Raw genomic sequence first — 25588 nt, 5'->3', positions numbered from 1 at the left:
AATTTCCCGGATCTCCCCTGGAACCTTTTTTAAAGATGGGGACAACATTAGCTACCTTCCAGTCCTCAGGAACAGATGCAGAGTTTAATGACAGATTACATATTTTTGTGAGGAGATCTACAAGTTCACACTTGAGTTCTTTCAGAACTCTTGGATGTATGCCATCTGGGCCCGGTGATTTATCAGTTTTTAAATTATCTAGCAGTCGCATAACCTCCTCTCTCGTCACCTCAATGTGACTCAGGTCTTTCAAAACCCCTCCCAAAGTCAGTGCTTCCGGAGTGGGCATGCACTTCTTATCTTCCACAGTGAAGACAGAAGCAAAGAACGCATTCAGCTTCTCGGCCATTTCCCTATCACCCTTTAGTAATCCTTTTACGCCTTGGTCATCCAAGGGCCCCACTGCCTCCCTAGCTGGTTTCCTACTTCTAATATATTTAAAGAATTGTTTATTGTTTTTATGTTCTTTGCAATATGCTCCTCATATTCCCTTTTTGCCTGTCTGATCACAGACTTGCACTTTTTTTTGCCACAGCTTATGTTCCTTTTTATCAGCCTCACTCCGACTAGTTTTCCACTGCCTAAAAGAATCCTTTTTACCTTTTACAGCTTCTATTACATTGCTTGTTAACCATGCTGGCCTTTTCCTAAACCTATTTGTGCCTTTCCTAACCAGCGGTATATATTTAATTTGAGCTTCCAGGATTGTAGTTTTAAATAGTCTCCAAGATTCCCCAAGTGTTTTGACCTTTTTTACTTTCCCTTTCAGTTTCTTCTTCACGTACCCCCTCATCTCAGAAAAGTTACCCCTTTTGAAGTTAAACATGGCTGTGTTGGTCTTATTTGGCAATTTCCTATTTATACATATGTTGTACTCAATAACATTATGGTCACTGTTCCCAAGTGGTGCAATCACATTTACATCTCTCACCAGGTCTTCAGCATTACTGAGGACCAAATCCAGGATCACCTCTCCCCTAGTAGGTTCTGTAACCATCTGTTCCATAGCACAGTCATTGAGACAGTCTAGAAACTCACTTTCTCTCCCCCGATTCGAACACCCATTGGCCCAGTCAATGTGTGGGTAGTTAAAATCACCCATTACAACACAGTTTTTTTGTTTAGCAGCCATCTTTAATCCTGTCATCATTTTATAATCCTCCTCTATTTTCTGATCTGGAGGGCGATAACAAACTCCCACAGTTAAGTTTCCATTTGGGCCCGTAATTTCAACCCATAGCATTTCCAGAAGCGAATCTAATTCAGTTACCTTCTCAATCTTACTGGAATGTATACCTTCTCTGACATATAGAGCCACCCCACCACCAACCCTTCCCTCCCTATCCTTCCGATATAATTTATATCCAGGAATCACCGTGTCCCACTGATTTTCCTCATCCCACCAAGTTTCTGATATGCCCACAATGTCTATGGATTCGCCCAACACTAAACATTCCAGCTCCCCAATTTTACCTCGGACACTTCTAGCATTTGTATATAAACACCTGTAACTTCCCCGGCACACTTTGCCTCGAGACGTAGTTAGGTCATCTGCACTGTTTGTCTCCATCTCAGTTGACAACTCTAATCTATCTCCCTGTAGAAGTGTTATACCTAGCCCTTCATCTCTCTGAGATGAACCATCCTGAACCAGAGACACTTTATCTCTTGTCGGCTTTCCCCTAGCATTTAGTTTAAAAACTGCTCTGCCACCTTGTTGATTTTAAGTGCCAGCAGCCGGGTTCCTTCTCGGTACAAGTGGAGACCGTCTCTCTTGTACAGCTCCCGCTTGTCCCAAAAAGAATCCCAGTGCCTAACAAACTTGAACCCTTCCTCCCTACACCATCGTCTCATCCACGCATTGAGACTCCTGATCTGCGTTTGTCTCTCTGGCCCTGCGCGTGGAACAGGTAGCACTTCTGAGAAGGCTACCTTGGAGGTCCTGGCCTTGAGTCTCCTGCCTAACAGCCTAAATTTTTGTTCCAAGACCTCACGACTGCATTTCCCAACATCGTTGGTTCCAACATGGACCACGACCGCTGACTCTTCCCCAGCACTATCTACCAGCCTATCTATAACACGCGTAATGTCCGCTACCTTCGCACCAGGCAGGCAAGTCACCATACGGTCAGAACGCGGTTGTGCCACCCAGCTATCTACTTGTCTAAGGATCGAATCACCAACTACCAAGAGCCTCCCTCCCGCCCCACCCAGGGATGGTTCCTTGATGCGAAAGGAAACCTGCTCACCAACTGAAGAAGAGGTCCCTTCTGAGGGCATGTTCCCCTTATCCTCAGTACGGTGCCCTGATTCCACAAGATCCTCATTCTCCTTGACAACAAGAACGCTGCCATTTTTAGAGTGGGACACATCTATCCTGTCCCTGAGAATCTTGTCCTCGTGCCTATCTAACTGTCTCCGCTTCTCCAGGTCAGCCACCTTGGCCTCAAGGGTACGTACTCGTTCCCTGAGAACCAGGAGCTCCTTGCAGCGAGCACACATCCAGGACTTCTGACCAGAAGGCAGATAGTCATACATGTGACACTCAGTGCAATACACTGGAAAGCCCCCCAACCCCCTGCTGGCATTCTGACTTCATTATTCTGTTTTAGGAATAACACACTAAGAGGAAAGAAAACGGCTATGATCCCCCGGCTAAGAGCCACAGGCCAAGAGCCCTTTAGCTCTCGCCCTTCGGCTCGCGCCAAAGGCTCGCGCCCCTGCCCAGCAGTTGTCTTTTCAATGCAAAAGGTCACTTCCTGCTAAGCACAGGAGGTGAGCACAAAGGGTGTGTGTGGCTTGTACTCCAGCAACCCCCAGCAGCCTTACAAACACACTCACCCTCAAACACAATCAAGCCCAAACACACTCAGCCTCAAAACTACACTCAAATCAACACAAAACTACACACAAAAAGCCCCAAAGCTAGAGAGGACCACCCTTAGCTTCTCAGCTTAACCCACCACAGCCAAGAAAGGCAAAAAGCCCTTACCTCCTCTAGCAGCTGCAGACCATGTGCTCCTGAGCCCAGGTGACTCTGCTCGTCATGATCTGTTCCTCAATCATCTTGGATTCGATCACAGCGTAGGAATGAAGGGGCTCAAGATGTGATTCGTGTGACGCCAAGAACCCCGTCCCCTCATCTGGATTCACCCGAGCATTCTCCATCAGAGGGTGAGCTGCAGGATCCTGTTGGGTTGCAAGCAACGTCATTGGATGAACAAGGTGTCCTGAATCTGAAACTGATGTGGACTGTTCTCTGCATCCACTCCGAATGCGGCTGTGGATCTAGTGCCAGCTCGGATCTGACATTGATCTTCTCAGGCTCTGTCACCAGCTCCGTCCCATCATAGTAGACATGGATCCGACAGAATCTGGCCATTAGAACTAAGACAGTCTTATACAGTTCAACATCACCATACATGTTGTATCCTGCCTCCATATCACTGCCAATGGCAAGAAGGACCATTGGGTTATGGTGAATCAGAACCAAGACCTTTCACTTTGACAAGGAAAGGTTGGTTGCCTCCTCCATTCCTGGCTCAACTCCAGTCTCAGTATGACTCCAATGAGGAGGAGGAGTGTGTGGTGGCCACTTCCGATGTCTGATCCTAGACAGCGTCGGATCTGTCACCTGATGATAATATGGGCCCTAACTAGGGTTCTCCTTATGAGGACTTACACATTTATGCTGAGCAAATGTCCCAAATGGCAAAGGCACTTGACATCAATGTGTCTGTAGCGGGTCCAAAAACCAAAGATAAATTGCGTAGTCCTATCTACAGTGACTCCCCTGCTATTGTTGCCTTCCCTATGGTGGAAGGCTTAGAGGAGATAGTGAACAAGATATGGCATTCTCCTGCAGATCCACCTGCTACTTCCAAACATATTGAAAGGATGTATAAGATCAAACAAGATATGTGGCAATCCCTAGTGAAGCATCCATCTCTGTCTTCTCTGGTTGTAGAAGTGCAACAGCGCAAATCTACTTTGCATTCAGCCCCTCCAGTTAAAGAAGATAGAATGATAGATAACGTGGGAAAGCGTCTGTGACGGACTCAGCTTCAGAGGCTGAGATTTCCAGTCAGTGAGCTATGATTGACATGTTTCCTCCCCCCTCCCTCCATGTGGCTAGCCTGAAATGGCAGTTGGGGATGGAATCATAGAATCATAGAGTTGGAAGGGGCCATACAGACCATCTAGTCCAACCCCCTGCCGAGTGCAGGATCAGCCTAAAGCATCTCTGACAAGTATTCATCCAGCCTCTTCTTGAAAACTGCCAGTGAGGGGGAGCTCACCACCTCCCTAGGCAGCTGATTCCACTTTTGAACTACTCTCACTGTGAAAAAGTTTTTCCTAATATCCAGCCGGTACCTTTGTGCATGTAGTTTTAGCCCATTGCTTCAGGTCCTACCCTCTGCTGCCAACTGGAAAAGCTCTTTGCCCTCCTCCAAATGACAGCCTTTCAAATATTTAAAGAGAGCAATCATGTCCCCCCTCAACCTCCTCTTCTCCAAACTAAACATTCCCAAGGCCCTCAGCCTTTCCTCGTAGGGCTCAGTCTCCAGACCCCTGATCATCCTCGTCGCTCTCCTCTGCACCCTCTCGATTTTGTCCACATCCTTTTTGAAGTGAGGCCTCCAGAACTGCACACAATACTCCAGGTGTGGCCTGACCAAGGCAGTATAGAGAGGGGCTATGACCTCCTGCGATTTCGATGCTATGGCCCCTTTGATACAACCCAGGATTGAATTAGCCTTTTTTGCCATCGCATCACACTGACTGCTCATATTCAGTTTACAGTCCACTCTTACCCCAAGATCCCTTTCACATATACTTCTGCCCAGAAATGTATCCCCCATCCAGTATTTGTGCTTCTCATTTTTGTGGCCCAGATGTAATACTGTGCACTTGTCTTTGTTGAATTGCATCCTATTCACAGCTGCCCACTTCTCCAGAGTATTCAGGTCTTGTTGAATTTTAATTCTATCTTCTTGGGTGTTTGCTACCCCTCCCAATTTGGTATCATCAGCAAATTTAATGAGCAGCCCTTCCACTCCTTCATCCAGATCATTGATAAAAATATTGAAAAGTACCGGGCCCAAAACCGAGCCCTGCGTCACCCCACTGGACACCTCCCTCCAATCTGATGAAACGCTGTTGACCACCACTCTTTGAGTGCGGTCCTCCAACCAGTTCCCTATCCACCAAACTGTCCTATAGTCTACTCCACAGTCTTCCAGTTTGCCCATCAGAATGTCATGGGGGACCTTATCAAAAGCTTTACTGAAATCCAGATAAATCACGTCAACAGGGTTCCCCCGATCCAGTCAGCTGGTCACTCAATCAAAGAAGGAAACCAGGTTGGTCTGGCAGGATCTGTTAGGAACAAAACCATGCTGACTTCCCCGGATCACTGAGCGGTCCTTCAGATGCTTACAGATTGATCCCTTTAAAATCTGTTCTAATATCTTCCCAGCAACAGAAGTCAGACTGACTGGCCTGTAGTTTCCCGGGTCATCCTTCCTCCCTTTCTTAAAGATTGGGATAACATTCGCTCTTCTCCAATCTTGTGGCACATCCCCAGTCCACCAGGAGGCCTTGAAGATGATGGACAGGCGTTCTGCAAGTTCTCTGGAAAGTTCTTTCAGCACTCTTGGGTGCACCCCATCCGGCCCAGGGGATTTGTATTCATCCAGTGCAGCCAGATGCCTCTCCACTACCTCTCTGTCAATGTCAATTAGCCACTCAGGTGTCCTGCCACATTTTCTACTATCACTAGATGTGCCTGAGTTCTTCAGGGAGAAAACAGAGGCAAAAAAGTCATTAAGCCTGTCTGCTTTTTCTCTGTCCTGCATCAGAGTTTCTCCATCTACTCCCAACAGTGGTCCAATTGCCTCTTTTACCTTGCGTTTGCTTCTCACATATCTGTAGAAGTTTTTCTTGTTGTAGCGAGCCCTCCTGGCCAGACCCAGCTCGTACTGAGCTTTGGCCTCTCTGATGGCTGATCTGCAGTACCCTCATAACCCTCATATACTCCTCTTTAGAGGTCTGTCCTTCTCTCCATTTCCTGAACATTTCCTTTTTCTCCCTTAGTGTATTCTGGAGCTCTCTGTGCATCCACATCAGTTTCTTGGAGCCCTTACCATGTTTCCGTCTTGCTGGGATAGTGAAGGCTTGAGCTTGCAAAAGCTCGTGTTTGAGAATGGCCCACCCTTCACTCGCTCCTTTTCCTTCCAGCACACTCCCCCATGGAATGACTCTCATCAAGCCTCTGAGTTCATCGAAGTTGGCCCTACGAAAATCTAACCTACGAGTCTGGCTACGAACTTCCTTGGCTCCCCACAGCAACTGGAATTCAAGAAGGACATGGTCACTTCCCCCTAAGGTCCCCACCACCTTCATCTCATCTACCAATTCTTCCCTGTTGGTTAATATCAAGTCTAGTATGGCCGAACCCCTTGTAGCTTCCTCCACCTTTTGAAAAAGGAAGTTGTCGGCCAGGCAGGTCAAGAAATTGCATGATTCATGACGCTTTGCTGAGCCTGTCTCCCAGCACACATCAGGGAAGTTGAAGTCACCCATAATTACAAGGTTCTGATGTCTGGATACTCTGCCAACTTGTTCAAAGAGGGCAGCATCCATTTCTTCTCGCTAGTCAGGTGGTCTGTAGCAGACTCCAACAACAATACCCTTTGTCCTACCTCCCCTTATTTCTACCCATATACTTTCCACCGGGCTGTCCGCCCCATTCTCCATAACTTCTTGACAATCAAGCCCTCTCCTCACATACAACGCCACTCCACCTCCTCTTCTACTCTTCCGGTTTTTCTTGAACAACTCATACCCATCCACTAGCACATTCCGGTCATGGGAATCGTCCCACCAAGTCTCAGTAATTCCTACTATGTCATAGCCCTCTGTTTGCAATAGAAGCTCAAGCTCTTCTTTCTTATTGCCCATACTTTGGGCATTGGTATATAAACACTTGTAGCCTTGTACCTTTGTTTGACCTTTCCTACCCAGGTGGGTCCCCACTGTGTTCACTTCATCATTGAAGTCGCCATGTCGATCGTCCCCTGCCCCTTGCGGCATCAGTTTAAAGCTCTCCTGATGAAGTTCTCCAGGTTCGCTCCAAACGTTTTCTTCCCTGCCCTTGAGAGGTGAAGCCCATCATGTGCTAGAAGGCCTTCTCTAAGAAAACCTATCCCATGGTCCCAGAACCCAAAGCGCTCCTGCCAGCACCACCATCTCAGCCAGCGATTCACCTCAAGTATGGTCCGCTCCCGGCGTGCTCCTCTTCCTGTGACTGGAAGGATAGAAGAGAATACCACCTGAGCCCCCAATGTCTTCAACTGCCTTCTAAGGGCTTCGTAATCCTCTTTAATTCTTGCAACAGTATTCGAAGCCGTGTCGTTCGTTCCCAAATGAATCAGCACAAACGGGTACTTATCAGCAGGCTTGATGAGTTTTGGCAGCCGGTCGGTAATATCCTGAATTCTGGCTCCCGGCAAGCAACACATCTCTCGGAATAGGGGATCTGGCCCAGAGACATGGCGTTCCATACCCCTGAGCAAGGAGTCCCCGACGACTACCACCTTCTTTTTTTTCCACTTCCATGAGGCCCCATGTCTTCTGCACTGCCTCTTCCAGATCTTTGCGGTTCTCCTTCCACTCTCACCTCTGTCTCCATCCCTAGCACTTCAAAGCGATTCTTGAGCTCAAGTGGACCAGAGCATCTTCTTCGTTGATGCCTTCGGGTTTGTACTGTAGATCTGAGAGGAGGCTCAGAAGGGAGATCGGCTCTTTCCCCTCCTCCTTGACTTTCCTCTTCTTGGCTGTGTGGAGCCCCCAGGCTGTTGTCAATAAAATTGTCTCCCTCCTTGATCTCCTGAAGGGTGGTGATCCTTTCCTCCAGGCCCTGAACCTTTTTTTCCAAAACTCTGACCAGCTTACACTTCTGGCAAGTGAACTCTGTCTTCTCCTCTGGGAGGAAAACAAACACGGCACACTCCATGCAGGTGACTGCGAAGGGGGCTTCAGTAGACATGATTGCCTTCCAAATGTACCTAGAGTACTAGCAGAACCAGTATACGAGCAGAGTTTCAGGTCCCCCAGGCAGATCCCCAGGCTAAGAGCCACAGGGCAAGAGCCCTTTAGCTCTCACCCTTCGGCTCGTGCCTCTGGCGAGGAGGAGCCTTTTGTTTCAAAAGGTGCCTTCCTGCCTAGCCCAGCAGGGCACCAGGACACTAGGGGGTGGGGAATGTTGGGGAAGCTGGGAATGTTGGGAGCGGGGAATGTTGGGGAAGCTGTCAGTGGGAGCTGGAGAGTAAACAAGAGAGTGGAAGGGAGTTGGAGCCTGGCTTTAGACCAGAGAGGGTCAGACAGAGAATCCTCTGTGAGAGGAAATAATGTTTGTGAAACATTTTTAATCCTAGGACTGAAGTGGGGAAAACCAGCACTAACTCCTACTTAGACTCAAGAGATATGGGAATTATAGAGGACCAAGGAAGTGGGTAGAGAGGAGTCTCCCCTTCAGTGCCAGGAACAGGGTTATAGCTCATCACTATAACGCCTGCCCAGTATCTAGGAAGGATTTGTCTCAGTGGAGCACCCTTAAGTCTGGAGAGGAGGGGAAGTTGTGCTGTGTTTGTGTTTGAGTATATAAAGTGTAACATCTGTGAAGCAGTGTCAACCTCTGAAAGAAGCCAGCAACCTAGTGTTATACCAAGTGTTTTGTGCCTCACACCAGTGAAGTTCCTGTACAAAAACTTTTCTGTTTCTTCAGTTCAAACACCTGCCTACCTGTCTTTTGACTTTAACCTACTGTAAATAAACCTTCTGTTACATTTTGAACCTCCCCAAGCCTTGTGTGCCAGTTTCTGCTAAAGGGAAACGCAACCCCCTGATCTGTTCCCTACTAAGACTTGGCTGGGTAACCATTTTTAGTAATCCTTAAGGGTGGGACAAGAAGGAAAGTTGAAACTTATCATCAACCACGCTACCAGAGGCTTCCCAGCCCAGTATACAGCTTCACAGGCTTAAAGAGAAGTTTTACCTCAGGGTAGGGAAAGGTCAGCCTAAGCCTGAGTTGGACGTGGGTTTGTGGCAGCATCAATATTTGGTATCAGCTTTGAAATTGTGAATTGCCAACTATCAAACTATAATGGCAGGATATCAGCTGTATTTATGAGAGAAGTTGTCTTCGTATGTGGCGGACCTTCCTGAAGACAAGGTGTTTGTTTCGTTGCGGCAGACTGAGGCCATTTGCCTTTTGAAACAACAGAAGAATGCAGGGAGTCACGCTGTGGACACTTCTGCCAGAGGCATGACTGGGGCCATAGTCATCCAGAGGCACTTCTAGCTAAGATCTACAGCCCTTTCACAAGAGACTAGGGCCAGAATCGAAAATCGGCCTTTTGAAGGAGACACTCTTTTTTCTGCTACCATTGATGAGGCACTTAAAAAGAAGAACAGGCAGATGACCAAGTCCTTAGGAATCACACCTTCGGATAGACCTGCATATAAACCTAGGTACTTTCCTAGGCATAATCCCTACCCGTATTATGGCAAACAGCAGCACCATTACTACCAGCAGGCAAACACTGTCAGTACACTCCATCACAGCAGTTTTGGAAGTCACATAGTCACATAGTCCGAGACCATCCCAACCTTCTGCTCAACAGAAGGACAGTCAAGGCTCAGGGAAGCAATTCCGAAGGGATCAAATGAATGATAACCTAAATTTTTCAGAGATTAGCACCTTTTCTCCCTGACTGGGAGTCAATAACATCTGACTCCTGGATCTTAACGATTGTTAATTGTGGTTATGGGTTAGAGTTTGTGGAGTTTCCTGATTGCATTTAGCCATCAGTGGCTGTAAACAATACTTTGGTTGAGTTAGAGGCCAAAATGTAAACCCTCTTAGCTATGGGTGCTACTCAAGAGGTACAAGATGCAGAAGTGGTACCGGGGTTCTTTTGGTGCCCCAAAAGGATGGGGGATTCCATCCTATATTAGATTTAAGGGGTTTAAATGCCTTTCTTAAGGTTTCAGAGTTCAAAATGGTCACACTGTCATCTGTGTTACCCTTGTTGAAACTTGGTGATTGGTTTGCAGTTCTGGATCTCAAGACACATTCTTTCATGTTGTTATTACAGAAGACCATGGTAAATACCTGGGTTTTCTCTACCAAAAAAGTTTTTCACTATGAGGTGCTTCGTTTTGGGTTATCCACTGCACCAAGGGTGTTCACTAAGTGTATGGCATCAGTTGTGGCTTTTCTTAGGGAGCAGAGGTGTGCCATATTTCTGTATCTGGATGATTGGTTGATAGCAGCAGGTTCCAAGGAAAAGTTAATTCAGGATGTAGACCTGATTGTATGCACTTGTGCATGTCTTGGGCTACTAATAAATTTTGACGAGTCCAAACTTGAGCCCTGGCAGACTGTTCCATACATTGGAGCAGTGTTAGACTCTACTACAGCTAGGGCATTGCTGCCACAGGAAAGAGCAAGGACTATTAAATCTATGGTTTCACGTTTTTCTAAGAATTGATTCCAAACTGTTCACAAAATACATTGTTGGGGCATATGGTAGCCACTACATCTGTGGTCCCTTTTGCCAATCTCAACATGCGAACGTTGCAAAATTGGTTTGTTAGGAAGTTTAGGCCTTTGGTACATTCTCCATCTGTTAAATTTCCATGCCAAGACTTATAGTCAAGTCCTTGGCATGGTGGGCAGATGATGTGAATTTATTAAAGAGCGTGCCTTTTGGTGATTTACAGCATGATTTTACTGTGACAAAGGATGCGTCATCCCAGGGTTGTGAATCGCTGTTTGTTCAGAATGTGTGGTCTGAAAGGGAACAAGTGCTACATATCAATGTACTGGAATTAAGAGCTATACACTTTGCACTTGTCTCATTTGCAGCTTTACTCCGAAACAGAAATGTATTAGTCCAGTCAGACAACACTACGGCCATGTATCATGTGAACAGATAAGGTGGTACTGCATCCAAGATGCTCTGCAAAGAGGCTATGATTATTTGGGATTGGGCAATGTCGAACAATGTGTCCATTCATGCTAGTCATATTGCAGGTTCAGACAATGCATAAGCAGATGTGCTCAGCAGGGTGCCAGTGTCAAATCACAAGTCGTCCATGAATAACACTTGCCTGCTTCCCATCTTCGATCTGTGGGGCATACCAGAGATAGATGTAGTTGCAACATCAGAGAATGCCAAGGCCCAGGTGTTCTGTTCCAGAGCAGGAAATGTCCCTCTATCCATTGGGGACGCTTTCCAAATCACATGGATGAACAGACTGTATTACATGTTTCCCACAGTTCCCCTTATTGCAAAGGTACTTTGCAAGATAGAGAGGGACAACACCAATTGCAGCCTGATAATACCATTTTGGCCCAGACAAGTGTGGTTATCCAAACTTCTCGAGCTATCCAAATGAACAGCAGCCATATATTCTTCTTTTTGAGAGACTGTTCATCACGAGCCCAAAGCTCTGCACTTGACAGCATAGTGTATTTGCCCCATCTCTAAATTTTTCTGTCCTCCTAAATACTAGAAGACTGTCAATCAGGCAGTCTTACAAGGCCAAGTGGATATGGTTCAGTGCCTGGGCAGAGGCTAAGGGGGTCATGGCTACGGATTGCTGTTTACCTTTGATTTCTGACTATCTCTGTGAGTTAAAGGCTCAAGGGCTGATGGTGACATCACTAAAGGTACACTTAGCAGCCATCTCTGCTTTTCATCAGCAGATTGAGGGACAAACTGTTTTTTCTCTTTTGAAATCCCACCAGTCCCTTAAGGGCATGTTTAATCTTCACCCTCCTATATCACCACTGGTTCCCCAGTGGTCTTTATCACTTATGTTGGCACGTGTTATGTTTCCGCCTTTTGAACCTTTAGCTCCTTGCTCCTTGGATTTACTGTTCTATAAAGTAGCATTCCTGGTGGCCATCACCTCAGCTAGGAAGGTGAGCAAATTGGCAGCCCTTAGATCTGACTCTACATTCTTGAAATGTCATACTAGTAGGGTGGTACTTAGACCCAGCCTTCAATTTTTGCCAAAAGTCTTGACTGCTTTCCACCTCTAACAGGATATTTCCTTGCCTGTGTTTTTTCCTAATCCAGAGTCAAAGGGAGAAAGAGCTCTGCACACATTAGATCTGAAAAGAGCTTTAGCCTTTTATTTAGATAGAACGAAAGTGTTTTGTGCAAGTCCCCATTTTTTTGTATGTTTCAGGGGCTCAGACAAGGGTAAAAGGCATCCTCTCAAACAGTGTCACGGTGAATCGTGTCAGCCATTGAAAAAGCATACAGTCTGACTGGGGTAGAGTGTCCATTTGGCTTGAGGGCTCATTCAACAAAGTCACAAGCAGCTTCCTCAGCCTTTCTCAGGGGTGTCTTGATCACACACATTTGTAAGGTAGCAACGTGGTCCTCTACTGATGCTGTTGATATCAATGCAACTCAGGATGTGGCAGTAGCAAGGGCCATTCTGCAATCTTTGTTTTCCTATAAGAAAAACAGATAGTATGCTATGAGCATAGTGATAACTGTGAAACATTAATTATTGACATTTAAAATGGTTATGTAAAATTCTGCATTAGATGATGCTCTTATCGAGTGATAGTTGTTGAGCATGTTGCTCATTAAGGTTTGATTGTATCATTACTGATTGATGCATCTTAAATGTTTAAATATCTAACTTATTGAATTTACAGTCTTTGATTTTTCTATATTACACTTGCTGGTTGCAGTGGTGGTTGTTTGATTCCTTAATAAAATTGAGTTGGAGATTCATCCCACCTCCTTATTGTGTGTAGCTTGGTACTCTCCCATGTGGGACTGCACAGAAGAATGAAGATGAAAACAGGGTTGTACATACCTGTAACTATTGTTTGTCAAGTTCTTCTGTGCAGGCACACATACTCTCCCTCCTGCCCCGCTGTGAACTCTCTAGTTAAGTCCAGTTGTGAGTCACAGCGGCTTAGAAGAACTGAGGGAAGGGGCCGTTGCTCTCCGTTAAGTCACATGACCATTTAGGTGGGAAACAGTTGCTTTGTGGCTTGAGGGCAACGGCCCCTAATGGAGCTTTAAAGACGCGTTGAAGAATTCTCCATCAGTAAGCCTGTGCATGTGCAGTCTCATGTGTGCCTGCACAGAAGAACTCGATGGACAATAGTTACAGGTATGTACAACCCTGTTTTCTCAAAGACAAGCGCATACAGTCAATAGCAGCTATAGCTTGTACTGAAAGCCTGTGGAAGTTGAAGGACTCATGGAGAATAATAGCAACCCCTCTTCCTCGGTTGCTATAGTGAGGTTGGTATAGGAAAGCATAGCCAGGGGGAGTTAGTTGGAACAGATACACCATGTAATTTTCCTACAGCCACATCTCTGTTATGCAAGCCACATCAATTTCTTCTTCTTACAACATTCCAGCAATGCATGTAACCTTGTTCCTAACAGATCTGGTATTGCATAGTGTTAATGTAGCAGTGGAGGCAGAAGTGGCCCCATTGTCAGCATGTGGGATGCTAGAGAGGTTAGATAAACAGTGAGCATTGTTGCTTAACACTGGTCACCTTTGATAAGTCCCATCCCTATATCTGCCAGCTCCCACCTGCTCTTGAATAGTAAATTCATTAGACATTCTGTAGCAGGTAAGAAACCTCAGGAGATTTCTGGATAGTTGGGGAGGGGAAAGACATCAGAGGAATAGAAAGTCCTACACTACACCTTCCAAAGCAGCTATTTTCTCAAAGGGAACTGATCTCTGTAGTCTGGAGATTAGTTGTAATTCCAGGAGATCTCCAGGCCCCACCTGAAGGTTGGCAACCCTAATTTTAAGTCCTAGGACAATATTTTACAAACACAGTTGCCTAATTTCTGTATACTACAGAACTGCATGATTATATTTGTTGCATCCTAACAATACCTATTATTTCAAAGAAAGTCCATGTCTCCATTGCTCTCTCCAATAACAGCCACTCTGAAGTTTCCACTTCTCAGAGAAGGGACAGGGGAAAAGAGTAAAATTAGACCCTGCTCAGGATTGCACTGGCCATCTTCTTTCAACTGGGCCTTTTCATATGTCTATACGGTGGGGTTCCAAGCAAGCAAAAATGTCTAAAAAATAGGATCTTGCTCTATTACATAATGGAGTTTATTTAGCTCCCAAGCCTGTTGCATTGCGCAGATTGGAATGCAGACAAGAAAGAGCTAGCTGTGTTCACTGTGGCTCAGTCAGTACACACACACAAACACACACACCGAGATTTGAGATTTCTGCATATGAGATATATATGTCCTAAGGAGTTTCATCTTTGTACTCTGGGTATAAGAAAAAGGACAGCATAAATGAGACCCATAACTACTGTTGGATCAGTTAGTCTATATAAATACTAGCTGTGAGCTTTACAATTGTATGTTCTTTGTTAGGCTTAAGAGGAAAAATTAAAATAAAGTATGATATTAAAAGATAAAATAAAAATGTTACATGACCTAGTTGATGGAAATCAATCCATGTGATGTGCTTGTTAGGACAAATAAAACTAAATATTGCAGAGGCAATCAGATAATGAAACTGCAAACATTTGGATCTTGCTGGATAAATCTAATACCACACCCAAGAGACAAAGTGGTAAAAGAATTCCAGAAAGATAATTATTGTGCTAGAATGCATTTTTTAAATCACCAATTCTGTTCCAATCTCAGAGGAACCTTGCTGCATACAGAATACAAAACTTGCACTTAAGTGGACACTCTTGAAGCAAAGGAAGTGGCGTGGTGACAGAATGAGATGCTCTGGATCATCAGACAGAATTTATATTGAAACTAAAAAGCCAGTTCTATAGTTAGAAGATCTGAGAGAGCTGCAAAGAAAGCACTAGGATGGCTGTGAGCCAGATGGAGATGAGCTGATGTGGCAGGCTGGGGCTGCATGGAACACATTGGCAGAGGTCCACAGGAACTGTTGCTCAATTTGAGAGGCCTTCATCAGGCAAGGATGGGAACACCAGAACGACACTGACACAGACTCTCACGGATTTCACATTATTTTGGTATGCACTGTTCTTCATGACTGTCTGAGATTTGCCACAATACAGGATGTCAATACAAGATCAATTGCTGTTATGCTAATAGGTGTTAATTACAGCAAAATATTAGAAAGGCTACCTAATATAATACCCTAAATTTTGCTGCATCATCACTGTAATTCTAGTCCACTGTAATTCTGGTTTAATTCCATTGATTTCAGAGACAATGGAATTGTCTCTGAAACCCATCATATACCAGTGTGACCCAACATATTTTAATTGACCTGTAACTAAGACTTTTTCATGGTTACTCTGAAGTAAATTCTACTGTAGCACATAGCACAAGGTATTTAATCATACAGGGAGGCATAAGACAATTAAAAACCAGAGGCAAATTAATGCGATAGATAAGGCCATTATCCCACGTCTTAAAAATAGCGCCCGTATTCATGGTGCCACAAATACAGAATCATCACTGCCTACATCCGGGCGATGTCAGAAATCACGTGAAGCCACCAGCATTCCGTGAATGGGGTGCTATTTTTAAGACATGGGGAAACAGCCCAAGTGTAATACTAGGAAATTTGATTGCTTTGAATTCAAACATAAAAAATATTTCTGAAAGGTTATACGCTCAAGAGATAGGGTATATCCTGTTTGAGTTTCAGAAGTCTAAGTTCATTTCAAAGTCATACTCAGTTTTGGTGGAAGGTAGATTGCCTTGAGATTTTGGCAGAATATAAAGAGAAGAAACCACACAATACCAGGACACCACTATAACGAATGTACATATATTCCTGTCCACATGTAAAAGTGCAAAGTGCAAAGTGCGATGTGTTCAAATATATACAATACAGAAATACACAGTATAATCATATACAGCACATATGTTGTTCAAACAAGTCTTTACAGTCCGTACAGTTCCTTGCTTTCATTTAAAGTGCAACATGCAAAAAAATTTTTAAATGGAAGCCCATGGAGAGAATCGTGGAAGATGTAATCACATTCCCAGTCCCAAAATTCAAGATTTATCCAACAACGCCGACGGGGATGTGCAGGCAATTGTCATTAACCCGTTTCGTGAGAGAACTCACTTCATCTTGGGCATACAAAAATTCAGACTGGATACACTTATTTAGCTTCTCCTCCATCCCTGCTCAGCTATTTTACAGCTATTTTACATTGGGGGTTTCAATGTAAAATAGCTGAGCAGGGATGGAGGAGAAGCTAAATAAGTGTATCCAGTCTGAATTTTTGTATGCCCAAGATGAAGTGAGTTCTCTCACGAAACGGGTTAATGACAATTGCCTGCACATCCCCGTTGGCGTTGTTGGATAAATCTTGAATTTTGGGACTGGGAATGTGATTACATCTTCCACGATTCTCTCCATGGGCTTCCATTTAAAAATTTTTTTGCATGTTGCACTTTAAATGAAAGCAAGGAACTGTACGGACTGTAAAGACTTGTTTGAACAACATATGTGCTGTATATGATTATACTGTGTATTTCTGTATTGTATATATTTGAACACATCGCACTTTGCACTTTGCACTTTTACATGTGGACAGGAATATATGTACATTCGTTATAGTGGTGTCCTGGTATTGTGTGGTTTCTTCGCAACAATTGTTCCAGGGCCGCCCGTGGTTTTTCCAGAATATAAAGAGAAGCAAAACCCAGAATTTAGCACACAGCAACAGATTCTCCAAACAATAGGCTAAGGAAATTACAGCACAATCCTGAGGAGAGTAACTGTGTTTAGGATTGCATTGTATGTCTCACCCTTTAATAAGGAAAAACTGCTGGAATAGGAAAAGGGTAACCACTTACCTCCTTGTGATATGGCCAATCAGTTTATTACATGTTAAGGTCCTGAAAGACAAGGCTTGTAAAAAGTGTTACCAAGAGTGCTGGGGGTACAGTCTTTCATATGTGCACCTCCAAACTTCTGGCTAGAGGTGGGCATGGTCCAGAAAACACAAAAAATTTTCACGGTCTGGCTTGGTTCATGGTTCATGAACACTCAGTTTGTGGGACTCACCTTTTTCATGAATTTTGGTCTGTTGGTCCATGGTCTGTGAGTCCAGACATCCTGGCGCCAATCTATCAATTCCCTATGCAATGGAGGAGATGTCTGCAGACCTTTTGCAGCTCTTAAAACCTTGATAGGCAGCTCTGCCTGCCAACCAGAGAGCTCCCATTCTTTTCTATGCGAGCAAGGAACAAGAATTACTTCCCTAGGCAATGGCTGGGAAGGTGTCTGTGTGGTGAGTGAGGGGGCTCTTCCCCCAACTTTTTCTGTTTGATTTTGTCTAATTGCAATTTTTTTGCTGCTGCTAGCCAATGCAAGTCAGTTGGCATTTGCGACTCCAGTGTCTACTGAAAGTTTCCTGGGGTCGGCTGCTTTGGGGGTCTGTAACTCGGCCGTCCAAAATGCATCAACTCTGGCAGAGGGCTCCTCCTGAGCCTTGAAACTAAGGATTTGGCCCTCATCATGGAAATGCAATTACAAAACTCAGGGAAACATGGCATCAACAGTCAACAATATGATGCAAAGGTTGGTCTTATCATAAAGCAGGAATTTTTTAAAATTAATTTTGCTGCGCTGGCTGACAATGGAGCACTCTCCTTCCTGGGCACTGGCCTGCCACCACTGCTTTGCCACTCCAACCAGTTTGTTGGATTGTCACTCCAGCCAGTTGTTGGATTGATGGGCTTTTGGACAAGAAGGGGGAACTAATGGTTTGTAATAAATTTGCAGTTTTTGGTTAAGCATGAATAAAGCCTTATTTCCCCAAACTCCTCCTTGAAGAGAACAATGTGTGCATGCACAGCTACCCAACACTCACCTTGACACCTTTCTCCAAGCATTCTTTGAGGGCCATAAGCACCAAACCTTCAACAATTTGGAGGAAGGACTGTGTTCTGTGCAATTTTAGTGTCATTAAGTGCAAAAACAACTGCCCTAGAGCCTCGTTTCCCCAATCTCCCCTAAAAAGAACGGTATGTGTGTGTGCATGTGCAGCCAACACCTACGGGCTGAAACTTACAAAAATGTAAAAAACCAAACATATTAGATCCAAGCCAGCAGTGGCCCACACAAAATAAACCAATAACGGAACAGAGTTTGTGTGGAATCCCTGGATCTAAAAATGAAACAAATTTTCTCAATGCACACCTCTATTGGCAACTCTAGTTTGATCACAATATAAAGCATTTCTGTTCGGATTTTAATCAGTCATGTTCCTAGACTGCCTTGATAGACATAAATTTTCTTGAACTGAAAATCTCAGAATTTCACAACCAGTTTTAAGAAACCAGAAGATTTGCAAAAAAGAAAAGAGTTCTAATAGTTCAATGCTGTCCATTTCTTTTTTACAAGTTTCCAAACACTGTAATGACTGATACTTTAAAAGACTTTCAAATCAAGTATTATGCACTTCAATGAGGTTTGATTTTATTATATAAATTACTGTGATCACTGTTTTCATAGCAAACGTGTACACTCCTTCATTTATAAGCATGTTAGGAATTCTTGTGCTCTACTCTGTAAATATCCTGTAATTCGAATAATTGTAGACAACATAGCACAGCTCTGTCAATGTTGTGCTCATACAATGGAAAGTACTGATTTTCAATCCTTTTCCTTGTACAGTAACTCACAAGACCATTCAGAAGAAGATCAGTATCTTTATGCAACACAGAACCTAGCAAAAGGAAGCTGAGTGTCCTGGGCAAAAATCCTAAAATACTCTCAGTATCTCAATGCATTTCAGGCAATGCACTGTCATTTTTTTAAAAAAATATTCTTATACTTTTTTATTTAAAAGCTAAACTTACTGCTTTGAAGTTGATACTGAATTTTACTGCAGACAGTCTTATTTTTAGCAAATGAAAATAAGCCCAGTAAATCGGTCTTGGTTGGTTCTCAACTCCTTCACAGAGGTTATTTTTATATCAAAAGCTAGTTTTAAAAATAATATCATCATACAGGATGATTCTTACGGTTAGTTATTTTTTATGAGGGCAAATTTATCTAAATCTTCCCAAATTACATAATTACCTCCTTTTAAAAGAAGGATATATAATATATTCCTTAAAAGAATGTATCAAAAACACTCAAATGTAGGCATCTATAGTGGCTCAAAGTAAGGCTGAGCACCCAGTCAGAGGTAAAGGATCTACTTGGCATGTAGAAGTCCCAGATTCCATCCCTGGCATCTCCAGTTAAAATGGCCAGGTAGTTGGTAAAGACATCCTGTGATGCCATATATTAAATTCAATACTGAATCCAAGAATTTATAAATCTTGACACAATCCCAAAAATATTATATAAACCTGCACAAGCAAATCAACACCTCCAACATATATCAATTAGTGTCTCATAAGTCCATCAAAATCTTAACATGCCAACAAATATGGAAACCAAACAATGGCCCACAGACTGGAAATACTCGATCTACATTCCAATTCCAAAAAAAAGGAGACGTCAAAGATCGCAGCATCTACTGGACCATCACATTAATTCTCCATGAAAGCAAAGTGATGTCCAAAATTCTACAATGAAGACTCTTACCATATATGGCATGAGAAATATCAGATGTTCAAGCTGGATTCAGAACAGAAAAAGGCACTAAAGATCATCTTGCAAATGTGCAGTGGTTACTGGAGCATACCTGAGAAGTTCAGAAGAAAATCAGCATGTATTTTATAGATTACAGCAAAGCTTTCAACTGTGTGGATAATGAAAAGGACAGTTTTGAAAGAAATGGATGGATGGACAGTTTTGAAAGAAATGGATGTGCCACAACATCTGATTACTTTGATGTGCAATCTGTACTCTGGACAAGGGGATACTGTTAGGACAGACTATGGAGAAATAGAATGGTTTCTATTTGGCAAATGTGTCAGATAATGATGTATATTATCGCCTGATCTGTTCAATCTATATGCAGTACATATCATAAGGAAAGGTGGATTAGATTTAGATGAGGGTGGAGTAAAAATTGGTGAAAGGAACTATTTGAGACTTGCAAATAACACTACCTTACTGGCAGAAAATAGCGAGGACCTGAAATTACTATTGAGAAGGTTAAGGGAGAAGCTCCTCTCCAATGTACTGCAGTCTTAATCCAAATTTGGGCCCAGCATGCCTGAGAATCAAGTTTCACTAGGGAATCTCAAGTGCATGTCTGTTTGACAGGCCCCAGGGTGGACTTGGAGAAGAACCTTGAAACAAAATGATAATTTTAGAAGTTTTAGAATGTGCTCCTAATCCTAGTATCAGGGGCAAGTAGGCCTAGAAATAGGAATCTTCAAATCTGTATATAGGAACCACTCAGGGTTGCAGAAGAGGACATTTTCAAGATAACACTACCCTAACATCTGACAAAGTGAGCTTTGACACCTGAAAGCTTATAATGTGGAAATTTTCTCAGACTATGTATTGTTGCCTGAAGGAAAGATTGAAGGACTTTGTCCTATGGAAAATGGTATTAATGGCTAATACCATTTAGGAGTGTATATGAATTTCAGTTGATATCAGTTCAGTTGTTGTGCCTTGAATAAGCTATTTATTCTGAATGAAATCGTGGTTTTGATAAAGACTTACAGTTGAAACGAAGGAATAACCCAAGGCTACCTGTTAACTGACAACAGAAAAGAACAGAATTTCTAAACAGTACAAGTTTAGAACTGAAGGCACTTTATAATGTACGTTCTAACTACAGAATTTCAGGACTGAAGGTAATTTAACGTTGAAGTTGGAATTTGCAAATTATTTGCCTAAAATCCATATGGCCATTATTTTGTGTGTGTGTGTGGCTGCTATAAATATTGGATATAGAACACTTTATATTTAATTGTAATAATTTGTTCATTTGTCTTTAAATTGTTGTTTTGTTTTCTTGTGTAGGAGATCTTATATAAAACACTTTGGTTAAACCTTGTTTCTAATTAGCCTGTTTTCACAGCGAGTTATTTTGCTAGTATTACACTGTGTATCTTGTTGATTTTTTTCTGAGGTAGTCAGGCTATAGAACCACCAGATTGAGGCTCGAGACAACAATCTCTTTTGCCTTGACTACTTTCCCAGGTTTTATTTTTATTAATCTTCCTATTGGCTTCCCTTTAGGGACTCTTGTCTACTGTTCCCCATCTAGCTGGCTTTCTAAATTGCCTACAGTCCATCACCACAACTGGTGGGGCACTAACTGGATCAAATTCAAGCATGTTGTTTTCAGAGTCTCATAACATGGCCTACATCTGGCTCTGTTGACTCTGTGTTTCTATAGATAGGCTCCTAAGTAGACATGGGCACGAACCAAAAAAATTTAATGAACCAGCGGTTCGCAGTTTGGAGCTGACGACAATCCCGAAGTCGCGAACCGCAACCAACATTTTCCGTTGCCGAACCGGTTTGCAGTTCGTGGGGCACAGAACGGCCCCCGTGGCACTTAGAGAGCCCATATTCCCAAGGAGTGTTTTGCATGCTCTCCTACAGCCGTCACCCAAGTTTAGACAAGATTGCAAAAGGGATCTTGGAGTTATACCCGCTCCAATCCAAGCCCCCCAGGAAACTCCTACAAAAATCCAAGCTCAATTATACTCTTAGTCTCTCTCCCCAAAGGCTAGCAAGTGGCAAGAAAGAGCTCTGTCCCACTCCACTGCTCGCTGAAAGTGAAACCCAGCCTGGGAGCCCACGGCTATTTATAAGCACAGGTGCCATTGAGCAACGCAGTAGGTCTGTGTTTGCCCGTCAGAGCTGCCTATCAGGGTTTGCAGGGATGAGATTGGAGTGCCCGTGGCTACAGGACACCCCCTTCCCCCTCCCTTCCCTGGGTGTCTTCTCCCAAATTGTAACTGCTCTGCAGCTCTGTGGCTGGAAGGAAGACGTGCTGATCAAGGTACGTTGGGCTTCCATTCGGGTTTCCAGGGCGACAGAAGGAGCACAGACAGAGTTCAGGCATTCCCCCAGCTCCGTTGCCAGGGGAATTGATTGCTGGCGCCTGAGTGTCTGGCTTCCCGAACCGTGGCCGAATGCACCGAACCAGGCCTCTCCCAAACGCTGGTTCATTGGCCGTGGACAATCATGAACCACCAGATTGCGATTGCGCGATCGCCAATTTCATGGGTTTTTGAAGTTCGTAATGTGGTTCGTGCACATCTCTACTCCTAAGCACTAAAATTAAGGATTTCTGGCTTGCTTTGCAAGGTCTTGCTGAGGATCCATCCTCAAGTGGAAGCTGTCTTGTGCTTCCAGGTCAAGGAAAGAAGGTATTGTTCTGTTCTTTATACAGCAAATGGTTACAGAGTAAGAAATATTAAAGAATGCCATGATTCAAACTGTCCTGATCATGGCAGACAAGTACTGGTTTTACAATTAGGAAACTAAGCATGGGCATTCATGGTAGATTCCTCCCTGCCAGTAATTTCTAGTATGGTCAGGCAAATGCCAACATATACTGTTAGATAGTAGGAGTATGAAAGAGTTATTTATTGATATTGTTGAGATGTACCACTAAACACCAGAAATCACTATGTCATGACACATACTTTCACCATGTACACCCATGCCATAGTAAATGATGCCCTCTATTAGTAAATAATAAAAGATAGTATGAAATTTAGTAAAGTAATGAAGGTTGACCTTGAGACTTATTATGTAAAAATAATATCTTTTCTGCTGGTCCAGTAAGATCTTTTCTACAAAGTGCAAAATTGTTTTCCTAGCTTTTACTACAATATATAAAATATATGTAGCGGTGGGGGCTAAGGTACAGTATAGATTGGATAAACAAAATTAAGAAATAAAGTTAATGTTTATTGTATGTTGATTTTAGAATTATTGTTTTTTTTGTTTTTATTGATTTTAACTGTTCACTGCCCAGAGTCCCTGAGGATGGGTGGTTTATAAATCGAAGTAATAAATAAATAATAAATAAATAATACAAATGCAAAACAACCTGAGGGCTGGGATAGTAAGCATGCATACAATTTGCCACCTGAACATTTGCTAGAAGCTCAAAGCATGAATAATTCAAATTTGCCATCAAAATACATGGTTTGCAATTATAGAACACAAGTGGGGCCTCACAAGGACTTGCAGGGGGCATCTCTTTTTCCCTCCACCCCAGTTCCTCATTCCCTTCCCTAAGAGCCCCCATAGTCTCTTTCCTTTTTCTGCTTCCTTCTCTCCTTACCACCTACCAGCCAACCTATCTTCATGCACCCTTGACTTCTGTTTTCCTTTCTTCCCTGCCCCATGCAGCCTCTACTCAGGAAAATTTGGCCCAGTTGTGCAGTGCCAGCTGCTGGGGTGGGTCCAGTTATGCAGAGCGTAATCCACAAGGAGTTGGGGAGGCACCTCATTTCCCCCTGTATCCCTTTCCCCACACTATTTCTTCTTTTTCTTATCTACCCTCATATTCTCACCTTTCCCTGCTTCTTTCTCTCCTTTCCACACACCCACCAACTCACCTCCCATCTTCAGCTACATTAATATTTCATTTATACCTCACCTTTCTCTACAACGGGGAGCCAAAGTAGCTTATATCACTATTCCCTCCTCCATTTTATCCTCACATCAGTTCTGTGAGATAAGTTTGGTTGAGAATGTATAATTGGCCCAAGGTCACCCAGTACTAGCTTCCACTGTGGAGATTGAATTTAGGTTTCCTAATTCCTAGTCTGAAACTCTATCAGCTATTAGAGATGGGCATGAACCGGAAAAACCCAAACCACGCGGTTCATGGTTCGTCAAATTTCACGAACCATGAACTTTCACAAACCTGCCCCTGGTTCGCGAACTGGTTCATTTGGTTTGTGAAAACGGCACATCCGGGTCAGAAAAGCATCACTTCCGGGCCAGCAGAAGGTCACTTCTGGATCAGCATAAGGTCTACAGGAAGTCCATCCCCAGTTGCCTGGGAAACTGATTGATTGGCACCAGGATGTCTGCAGTCACTAACCAAAAAATGAACCAAATGAACCAGCCTAAAGTTCGTGGTGGTTCATCAGCAATGAGATCTGACAAACTGCAGTTCGCAAACCACAAAGTGGCCTGGTTCATGCTTAGTTTTGGTTCATATTTTGGTTCGTGCCCATCTCTATCAGCTATATCACACTGGCTTTTGTGGGATGGATGCTGTTGAACAATAGCAAGCACCCAGTCCTGGGTGAATCATACAAGTTGGGTAATAGAGAACTGGCTGGTGATTGCTGGTAGGCTTGGCCCCAATGAGTCCTCCCTCAAAGGCTAAAACAGCCCTGGAAAGGGCCCTGCCTTTTACTGACAAAAAACAATGTTTGAAGGCTAGCAGTACTGTTGTGGTTGCCCAGCAACAGCCACTGAGGACATTTGGTTCCTAAAGTTACAGGTGCTCCTATTATTTTGGTTTTTAAAAAACCCAAGTTTTTTTAATTATTCAAATTTTTCTAAACACTTGAGGCTTTTTCAGGTTTGTAGAAAGATGTTTTGTTTGTTCATGGCTCCAATCTCTGGATTTAAATATTCTCAGATTTGGCCATGTTGATAATTAGATATATTGATATTTATCTTTCTCACTTTTGGGATACTGGGTTTTTTTTTTTGGTCTGTCATTATTCATTTATTGTCCACTTCTTCTCTCTTCGGTGGAAATAATCTTTTATGGAAGAAAAATGTTGTTGTTGTTATTTATAGAATCTCCATTCTTGAATCTTGATTGACCTTCTAGTTAATTCATAGCAATGGTCAGTTAAACATGCTAGCTTTTCTATAAATGCAATACTATAATTTTGTAAGAATTTTTGGCTCTATTTGATCTCTCATATTTCCAAGATCTTTGATAAGTGAGATTAACTAGTGCTTGGATGTGAAGTTAACTAGCACTGGCACAATGAGCAAGATTCTCATCTGAAAATGGCTTTGTCCAAGCCAGGAGAAAAATGTGCTGCTTCAAACTGAATTTTCAGAGATGTCCAACCTGTAGGACAGACATAATTATATAATATTATACTGACTGCCAAAATTACTTCTTTTAAAGTTAACTTAATTAAATTGCAATTGGAAGAAAAGAAATTTGAGTCAATTTATAAACCCATTGACAAAATCACACAATTTTATTAGATATATCTATTAGAAATAATTATATTTCATTTGGTAGCAGTTACCCAGTTAGAAGCATATCCTCCAACATGCAGTAATTAATCCTCAAGCAATTAAAATGTAAAAAAGATAGAACATACTGTTTATTGAGATAGATTCCATTCACAGCATTTCTTGTAGAAGCACAATCCTAGTCTATTACTTTCCTTAAACCTTGGCCAACTAGTTCAGCATTGCAGCTGCATGGGTGTGAGAGGGAAATTCCCCACTGCCAGGGAGTAAGAGATAGATGCGAGCAACCTCTCCGTCTGGAGACCAGGAAGCAAGAGAGAGAATCTTTCTCAATTGAGAGAGGAGGAGTTAGGAGGCATTCCCATCTTAAACAAAGAGAAGTCACTTGCTTATCAGGAAGTTGACAAATACACACAAAGAAACA

General features: G+C 43.2%; 1 protein-coding gene and 1 long non-coding RNA gene across 2 annotated transcripts in view; one reads left to right on the top strand and one right to left on the bottom strand.

The window, feature by feature from the left end:
• RAF1 (Raf-1 proto-oncogene, serine/threonine kinase) overlaps positions 1–25588 on the top strand; it is a 143347-nt gene that overhangs the window by 30054 nt on the left and 87705 nt on the right. The window lies entirely within an intron of this gene.
• Positions 12230–25453, bottom strand: LOC129328097 (uncharacterized). The gene is made up of 4 exons (XR_008596854.1): positions 25293–25453; positions 19642–19741; positions 17107–17272; positions 12230–12536 (listed from the first exon to the last, which is right to left on the bottom strand). It is a non-coding gene; the product is annotated as an uncharacterized LOC129328097 (long non-coding RNA).

This window comes from Eublepharis macularius, chromosome 4 (genome assembly GCF_028583425.1).
Source record: "Eublepharis macularius isolate TG4126 chromosome 4, MPM_Emac_v1.0, whole genome shotgun sequence".
Lineage (NCBI taxonomy): Eukaryota > Metazoa > Chordata > Lepidosauria > Squamata > Eublepharidae > Eublepharis > Eublepharis macularius.
This window is presented reverse-complemented; position numbering and strand designations above follow the sequence as displayed.